Source organism: Aristolochia californica, unplaced genomic scaffold, assembly GCF_029961685.1.
Source record: "Aristolochia californica isolate CCGP_79_NKW_82.1479 unplaced genomic scaffold, dmAriCali1.0.hap1 SCAF_237, whole genome shotgun sequence".
NCBI classification, from domain to species: domain Eukaryota; kingdom Viridiplantae; phylum Streptophyta; class Magnoliopsida; order Piperales; family Aristolochiaceae; genus Aristolochia; species Aristolochia californica.
Window position 1 is genome coordinate 5,001 of NW_027181923.1, and position 9,846 is coordinate 14,846.

Sequence of the window (9,846 nt, forward strand, 5' to 3'; positions counted from 1 at the left end):
CCGATCTATCTCTCCGTTTCATCAACTAATCTTATTCTTGGATTTCATTCGTGATATGATATTGAGAAAAGATCAATAAATATCTCTATGGATTCTCCTAATTTCATTTAGGGTATACTAAACGACTACGGTATCATATATTATGGTATCATTTATATATAACGAAACTCAACTTCTTTCCTTTATTTGATTTGATTGTTTTTTGTTTCTTATTGTTTTCTTTAGCTTAGTTATATTTCCTTCGGATGAATCTAAAATACCAGACTATACCTTTCCCCATTTTCGCGAGTAGAATAAAAAAAGGGGATTTAAAATATATCCTTCTTTACTCCGGCAGAAAAAAAGGGAAATATTCCCAATATCTTTTGTCCCTGCCCCTAAATAGAAATTAAATAGGAAGTGGAGATTGGAAATGAAAGTCCCGTTCTCACATTCGTTCTCCATTACATTAGCGGAACAAAAATATCTGATGCATCCATATGGAAATATTTGATACATGAAGTTATGTGACCCGATATCTATATCTAAGTCCTATATGGATATAAACCGATCTTTTTCTGGAACCAAAAAAGATATTGAAAAATAGACTGTTCTTGTGACTCGGAATAAACATTTCTTTGTGGAGGAAAGGGATGGGCGATTTATTCCTATGGGTCATCTAGGAACAAGAAGATTCAATCGGAAATATCGACAAATTCTTGCGTGGTCCAAGGAAATAAAAAAAAGGCCCGGCTTCCACAATTTAATCTCTATTGAATATGAATATTTTTTAATATAAGAATAGCTGATATAGTCACCATTCAATGGGTCAGGTCCACTTATTTTTTATTTTATTGATTTCTAAATTTTCTTTTCCGATCGATTTTATTGGAACAGTATTTTATTGGAACAGTGGAGAAGTCGGAATGTTTTGGTTTGCTGATTCATAATCTGAATTGGGTATCTAAAATATATATGTACCAGGACCAAAAAACAGGAATAATGAAAAATGAGGAGAAGTATACCCTGTAATGACAACATAGCGGTCCCCCTAATAAGATTAGGGCAATTACTTATCATCATAATGAACAAATGTTCAACTTTGTACCTATAACTCATTCTATAATTTATTTTGAATAATAAATAATAACTCATTATGTGGGCAGTTACCTTAGATATATTTATTATATTACAAATAAATATAAAAAATCTCTCTTTTCTCTGCTGAATAATGAACACTAAGACTGCAAACTGGAGCTTCATGAAAAAAGCCCCTTATCGGATTTGAACCGATGACTTACGCCTTACCATGGCGTTACTCTACCACTGAGTTAAAAGGGCCCGTTTTATTCAATTCAGGAAGAAGCCACTCGCTGCTATGAGTCTACTACATGATCCATATATTTACTATATGTACATATATACATGTATGCATAGGGATTCACTCAGGAACAAGAAATTTGATTTACCTATACCTATGAGATTCTATGAAAAAACAAAATGATTATTTTCTTTTGTATATGATAAATAGCAATGGTAATGCAATGAATTCTTTCAGGGCCGGGCCTATACTAATTGCTTTGCTTTTATTGACCCATCCAGATGAGATTCACTTGATTGATACATGTACGAATCTGACATCGATTCAAAATATTTCAGCGAATCCCTTCCCTGATTTACCAGTTCTACATCATCTTTTTGAATCGATCAAAAAAAGCATTCTATCGTTTTTTAATTTCCTGGCTTAGTATTAGTGTGAGATAAAGATAGGTTATATCCCATCTTAACGATGAGTGAGTCGATGAGTCAAAATGGAAGAAAGGTTTGACTTACCTTTTCTGTCTGTCGAACAAATCATTTCCTGAGGGGATCCCATACTTCGTTATATATATATAGGATATAGGACGGGATGGTTCATTTCATGAATTAAAATCAAAAATTCTATGGAATCGTAGAAGCAGGAAAGATTTTTCGGATCTAGTCATCCCATTATAATTATACATTACATTATATTGACAATTCCAAAAAAACTGCTCATACTATGAACATAGTATGATGGCGATCGGGCAGGTATGCCCCTATCGTCTAGTGGTTCAGGACATCTCTCTTTCAAGGAGGCAGCGGGGATTCGACTTCCCCTGGGGGTAGGGTACTACGAAAGGAAGTTGATCATGGATTATCAATAAGCCCAGAATTTGTTCTTCCTGGGTCGATGCCCGAGCGGTTAATGGGGACGGACTGTAAATTTCGTTGGCGATATGTCTACGCTGGTTCAAATCCAGCTCGGCCCACTAATTCGCCGATCCATGATAACCAAATTTGTCCTCCAGAAATGCCCATTATTTAGATATTTAGAATGCCCCATATATTCTAAAATTCTAAAAGTATTCTAAGGATATATGGGAATTAAAATATATAGGGATAAAGGGTCCATTTTTTCTACAATACCCCTTGGTTTCTTTCCAATTTCTCACATCTTCTGATCTGTCTAAAGATCTAGATTCCCAATTTGTTGCAAAGGTAGTAAAGAAAAAAAGAGTCCTTTTTCCATTGAAAAATAGATTCTCAATATATTAGTAGGATTACCAGTAATCTGTGTCATTCTTACTCTAGTCCGTATCCATGTGGATATCAGTATATCAGTCGTGTTTCTTTTACAACACGAGAATATTTCTCGTAAATAGAAACGAAACGAATGAAAGCATAAGAATACATATATGCATGCTGTATACCTCACCCTGGGATTGTAGTTCAATCGGTCAGAGCACCGCCCTGTCAAGGCGGAAGCTGCGGGTTCGAGCCCCGTCAGTCCCGACCTCGGATCCGATGAATCCATCAATTCATCTTCCCATTTTCTGTGAGGAGGGGGCCCGGGACAGGATTGAATTTCCTGCGGGGATCCTTAATTTTTTTTTATTTTGTTTTTCGTTTCGAATTTCTCATCGGACAAAGACGGAATTTCAATTATTTGAACTAGTACCGATTGCTGGGGGAGAGGCATACGTAGTCGTAGGTATCGCCATACTGGGGATTCCAAGAGAGACCCACTGGTTTGACTTTTTCAATTGCTTCTGATCCATGAAATGGAATAGGGTACAGAGTACCCATACGTTTCCAGGGAGTACATATACAAATTGTACTCGTTTATTCTACGATACACAATTAACTAACTTAGTAACATAGTTACTCGGGCAGCAGAGTACTATTAAACCTACTCCCTTTTGTTTTCGTGTTTTCGAGATACGATTTTGTGCAATCTCAATTAGTAAAGTAATTAAAAACAATCTATCTATCTTATTCTTATTCAAATTGCATGCTGAATTTAGCTTTCAGTCCCAATCCAAGGAAAAAGAGGGTCCTTACTTTTAATATAAAGTAAAGGATCAAACAATGATCCGTCCCTTTTGTTTCTTTTCCACAGGGGGAATGAATCATTTTTTTTTTTCTTTATTTTCTTTATCTTTATATAATATATATTTTTATTTTAGGGTTTCATCGAAGAAGGAGAAAAATCAATAAAGAAAGAATTTGTCGGAATATTAGATCTTTTTTTTTATATCGAGACCCATCCCATACCCATACCTTTATCACATTTCTCTGCCTTCCAGGAGGATTAGATCATTACGAAAACTTCGCTTCGAGCTTAACTCCTCCCCCTTTCCATTTCACTCCTACTGTTTAGGTCTGTTACCAATGGAAGGCCGGCAACAGAACACAGGTCAGATGATACCTCGTCGGATGATTCTTATAAAGAAGATGATAGATTTTAGAAACTAAAGAATGAAAAAAAAAAAAGATGAGAAATTCAATGGATTCTTGATTAGATCAGGAATCCCATTTTTGATTCGGTATGGATAAAAGATCTTCCTATGTTATACTATTCAATTCTCGACGATGAATCGATTTAATAGATCAGATATTGTTATTCATATTCATAATATAATATTGAATATTGATCCGATTCAGTATCAACCATCAGGATGCACCCATTGAATTTACAGGAGAAATCTTTTTATTTTTATTTTTTTTTTTCTATGGGATTAGATCCCGAGTTATTGCGAAGCAAAAAAAAACGATGAGATTATGGAAGTCAATATTCTCGCATTTATTGCGACTGCGCTGTTCATTTTAGTTCCTACTGCTTTTTTACTTATCATCTACGTAAAAACAGTCAGTCAAAATGATTAGAATTAAACTTGACTTATTAGCTCTTATCAATGATTGACGAAATAAAAGGGATTCCAATTCCAAGTCTTAAATGAAATTAGAGAACTGGAATCAACAGTATAATAGATGGTGTAGTAGAAAGGTTCATATAGTTCTTTCTACCACACTATCTATTATTATATTGTAAAAATATTGTATTGCATGTATAAAGTTGTATTGTATAAATTCAAAAAATGGATGGGTTTGATATAGACTAGATACAATATCTATCCATATAAATGAAGTAATTGATTGGGCCGTTAACAGATACCCCACGGAGTTCTATAGTCACTTCTTCGGATTTGAAAAATAAGTATAAGTAGTAAACACCACCCATTTTTCATGCTTGAGCCATGACATGAGGTGAGTCAATAAAGCATAAATAGGATTCCTAGAAGTATAGAAACTTAAGTGAGCACGGATCACCCGACGCAAGATCTTATTATGCGTAGTACCCCTTTGAACAACCACTACGTCTATGGCATCTCCAGTAGAAAGTACGTATCCACGTAATAGTAGCAGTACTTCCTCTTTGAACAGTCAAGAGGGAAAAACAAATAAAAAAATAGGGGTTGGTTGCTCCTCATTGTAATATCCATAATTATGGTAAGAGCGGGTTCATCGAAATCGAATATTATATTTAGGAATAGGAAGAGTTCGGCTGGAAAAATTTCCTATCATGCGCATTCCTTTGAGTTTCGAAATACGAACAACATCAGAATCAAATCATTCAAATATTGATCGAAAGATCATTGTTCATATATTACTGGATTACCCTAGAATTTTTGAAATGGATTATCTTAAAACGCTTCGCGGAACGGTCCATTAAACATAAGCACCATTGATCCAATTTGATTACTCAACTTAATTAGTAGTACCCCTAGAGTCCACTTCTTCCCCATACTACGAGTGAAAGGGAAAACGTAAAGACCACCATTAAAGCAGCCCAAGCGAGACTTACTATATCCATGTAAATTATCTCCCCGATCTCTATGAATATGAAGGAATTATTCCATTATTAATCACTAATAATAGTGGAATCAATGGTGCAGAGTCAAAATGGCATTTTGCTCTAACGCTATTGATGAACCAATCCAATGAATACAAGAGTTCCTATACTCTAATTACAAGGATCTCCGGTCGAATCGGAAAGCAGTAAGCAAAAGCAAGATATACAACTACCCTTGGAGATCTTAAAGGAATGTTACTAATGAAAGATGTAGGAATAGTAAGACCCATTGTTTGTTTTGTTAGCTTTCATAAGCATAAGAAAAAAAAATGGAATATAAATAGAATATATATATATACCATAAAGATGTAAAAGATAACTATCTTAACTATCTATCACATACCTCTATCTACCCCCCAAGTCTTACTGTCTCTGTTTCTTTCTGTGAAACAATCGGGGGACACCCCATTACGTTCTTGGCAGGGTGTTACAAAAAACGGAGAAGTATTTTTCAACTTTTATTAGAAAATTAGATTCTATATTCTATAATATAGATATAGAATAGTTAGTTATTCTATAACTATAATAGTTATAGTTAAGAGTTGATTACCCATCCAATCCAATATTGATTGGATACCTGAGTAAGTACTCAGGGATTCTCGTGAGTCTGGATACAAAATACAAACTATCCTTAGCCCTTTCCGCAACTCCCAATTTGATTCCCCACCAACCTACCCAATTTAATTCAAGACTCAGTCAGTGGGCACCACCCTAGTAAGGTAGGGTAATTAGGAAGTATTGATAGTGCTTCCTATAATCTCCCTCAGATCCTAGAATAGAAGCAAGGATTGGATTTACATTTAGGAACCGAACCCCCTTTCCTTCGGCTACCCCGATTTTAGGTATCTGACTTTCGTAGTTCTGAATCTCACAATTTCAGTTTTACTATCGATTCGATTGATAAATCAAATACAAAGAAATAGCCCGAACCAACCAGTAATCAGTCATAAATCGGTTTTTTTTCATATTGATACCCGATTTTAACCATAACCAAATGATAAAAATTCAAGTCTTTTTTTTTTATAGAACCTCTGTATTCTTAAAATACAGTATCTACAACCCTAGTCATGCTTCTGTCAGGCAAGAATTTTGTGAGTTCTATTAGCATATGTGAGTTCTATTAGCATAGAAGGATAAGGTATTCCGAAGCTTTTCTTTTGTTGATCAGGCGACACCCGGATTTGAACTGGGGAGAAAGGGATTTGCAGTCCCGCGCCTTACCACTCGGCCATGCCGCCAAAATGATCCAAAATAGACCTAACTCTTTCTTTTTTTTTTTTTTTTGGGGGGGGGGGGGTTACTCAACCTTTTTTTGGTTTGAGTTGGATTTTTAAAACGGGTTTCTTTATCCCTTTCCAAAAGGGATCCCTGGGTCCAGGGTTCTCTTGATTGTATAGTGTTTCAAAACATAATATTTTTTTTTATATTGAAACAGAAAAAAGATATTTCTAGGCACAGAGTCCAAAATTCAGAGTAAATTGGAGCCATTAATTATTTCCTGTGAATTCATGAACAGTTCTTGGATTTTGATCTAACGTTTTCTTTCCTTACCTTAATAATTAAATTAATAACATAAGAAAACAAAAAAGTTGATACACGACTAATCAGTATCAATTGTTTTCAATTTCAATTATAACAACATATATGTGTATATGTAAACCCTCGAACATAAATTGTTACACGCATACCTAGTCCTATCCACCTTATCTTATAGGGAATTGTCGTGCTTGAATTTTGCATTGAATATTTTTCTATTGAATAAGTTGAATCTAAATTGGAAATTCGCATATAGCACCCCGAAAAGAGGGGATATGCAGATAACTAGATAGCTATATCTGGATATACTTATACAATGCCCTTTACGCACTTCAATCGTATTCTACTAATTCTACTAACACTAACAAGAGCTCCCTCTTCTCTGTGAATCCTTTTTTGAACAATGGTGGAATCAATGAAATAAGTTAAGTGCTAAAATAAAAACCAACTCGATACTGTTCCGGATTATTCTGTCTTTATCTCATTCATAGAGAATGGATCAAATCATGAATCTATTTCTGGTACCCAATCTTATTTCTGATACCCAATCTTATTTCTGATACCCAATCTTATCGTAATATCATAATAACAGGTAGAAATTGGATCCATTTGTATATTCTATACAAGACTCCATCAGTCTAAGCTAAGGGGCAGAATTTTGTTTCAAGGAATGTTTTATTAATCCATCTCCATTTGGATCCGTCGAAAATTATCTCTCTTTATTCCTCCGTCTATGCCAATTTCATAGGTCTATGGAATTGGATAAAATTTCATGTGATTCAGTAAAAAGAATATACATTCCATCATTGCTCGATCGATCTATATGGTTCGATAAAGACTTAACCAATAATGGGATTTTTTCAATAAATGGGAAACTTAATTAAGATGCTCCGGGATGAAAATGAGGGAATGTCTACAATACCTGGATTTAGTCAGATACAATTTGAAGGATTTTGTAGGTTCATTGATCAGGGCTTGACCGAAGAACTTCATAAGTTTCCAAAAATTGAAGATACAGATCAAGAAATAGAATTTCAATTATTTGTGGAAACATATCAATTGGTGGAACCCTTGATAAAAGAGAGAGATGCTGTGTATGAATCACTCACGTATTCTTCTGAATTATATGTACCCGCAGGATTAATTTGGAACCCGTAGAGATATGCAAGAGCAAACCGTATTTATTGGAAATATTCCTCTAATGAATTCCCTGGGAACCTCTATAGTAAATGGAATATACAGGATTGTGATCAATCAAATATTGCAAAGCCCCGGTATTTATTACCGTTCAGAATTGGACCATAACGGAATTGCTGTCTATACCGGCACAATAATATCAGATTGGGGAGGAAGGTCAGAATTAGAGATTGATAGAAAAGCAAGAATATGGGCCCGCGTGAGTAGGAAACAAAAAATATCTATTCTAGTTCTACTATCAGCTATGGGGTCGAATCTAAGAGAAATTCTGGATAATGCTTGCTACCCTGAAATTTTCTTGTCTTTCCTGAATGAAAAGGAAAAAAAAAAGATCGGGTCAAGGGAAAATGCCATTTTGGAGTTTTATCAACAATTTGCGTGTGTAGGTGGGGATCCAGTATTTTCGGAGTCCTTATGTAAGGAATTACAAAAGACATTTTTTCAACAAAGATGTGAATTAGGAAGGATTGGTCGACGAAACATGAACCGGAGACTGAATCTTGATATACCTCAGAACAATACATTTTTGTTACCACGAGATATATTGGCTGCTGCGGATCATTTGATCGGAATGAAATTTGGAATGGGCACACTTGACGATATGAATCACTTGAAAAATAAACGTATTCGTTCTGTAGCAGATCTGTTACAGGATCAATTGGGTTTGGCTCTGGTTCGTTTAGAAAATGTGGTTCGAGGAACTATATGTGGAGCAATCAGGTATAAATTAATACCGACTCCTCAGAATTTGGTAACTTCAACTCCATTAACAACTACTTATGAATCCTTTTTTGGATTACACCCCTTTATCTCAAGTTTTGGATCGAACGAATCCATTGACACAAATAGTTCATGGGCGAAAATTGAGTTATTTGGGTCCTGGAGGATTAACTGGTCGAACTGCTAGTTTTCGGATACGGGATATCCACCCTAGTCATTATGGACGTATTTGTCCAATTGACACGTCCGAAGGGATCAATGTTGGACTTATTGGGGTCCTTAGCTATTCATGCGAGGATTGGTTATTGGGGGTCTATAGAGAGTCCATTTTATGAGATATCTGAGAGATCTAAAGAGGTACTGGTGGTTTATTTAGCACCAAGTATAGATGAATACTATATGGTAGCGACAGGAAATTCTTTTGGCCTTGAACCAGGATATTCAAGAAGAACAGGTTGTTCCAGTTCGATACCGTCAAGAATTCCTGACTATTGCATGGGAACAGATTCATCTTCGAAGCATTTTTCCCTTCCAATATTTTTTCTATTGGAGCTTCCCTCATTCCTTTTATTGAGCATAATGATGCGAATCGGGCTTTAATGAGTTCTAATATGCAGCGCCAAGCAGTTCCGCTTTCTCGGTCCGAGAAGTGTATTGTTGGAACTGGGTTGGAACGCCAAGCGGCTCTAGATTCGGGGGTTTCTGCTATAGCCGAATGCGAGGGAAAGATTATTTATACCGATACTGACAAGATCATTTTATCAGGTAATGGAGACACTATAAGCATTCCATTAGTTATGTATCAACGTTCCAACAAAAACACTTGTATGCATCAAAAACCTCAGGCTACGCGGGGTAAATGCATTAAAAAGGGACAAATTTTAGCGGGTGGTGCGGCTACTGTTGGCGGTGAACTCGCTTTGGGAAAAAATGTATTAGTAGCTTATATGCCATGGGAAGGCTACAATTTTGAAGACGCGGTACTCATTAGTGAGCGTTTGGTATATGCCGATATTTATACTTCTTTTCACATCCGGAAATATGAAATTCAGACTCATGTGACAAGCCAAGGTCCTGAAAGAATCACTAGGGAAATACCCCATTTGGAAGCTCATTTACTCCGCAATTTAGACAGAAACGGAATTGTGATGCTGGGATCTTGGGTAGAAACAGGTGATATTTTAGTAGGTAAAATTAAC

The 9,846-nt window shown here is 35.7% G+C and overlaps 3 non-coding genes across 3 annotated transcripts; 1 reads left to right on the forward strand and 2 right to left on the reverse strand.

The window, feature by feature from the left end:
* Window positions 1–1,248: 1,248 nt before the first annotated feature.
* Window positions 1,249–1,320, reverse strand: TRNAT-GGU (transfer RNA threonine (anticodon GGU)). Its single transcript has one exon. It is a non-coding gene; the product is annotated as a tRNA-Thr (tRNA).
* A 1,399-nt stretch (window positions 1,321–2,719) lies between these two features.
* Window positions 2,720–2,793, forward strand: TRNAD-GUC (transfer RNA aspartic acid (anticodon GUC)). The gene has a single exon. It is a non-coding gene; the product is annotated as a tRNA-Asp (tRNA).
* Window positions 2,794–6,360: 3,567 nt separating this feature from the next.
* Window positions 6,361–6,432, reverse strand: TRNAC-GCA (transfer RNA cysteine (anticodon GCA)). Its single transcript has one exon. It is a non-coding gene; the product is annotated as a tRNA-Cys (tRNA).
* Window positions 6,433–9,846: the final 3,414 nt, after the last annotated feature.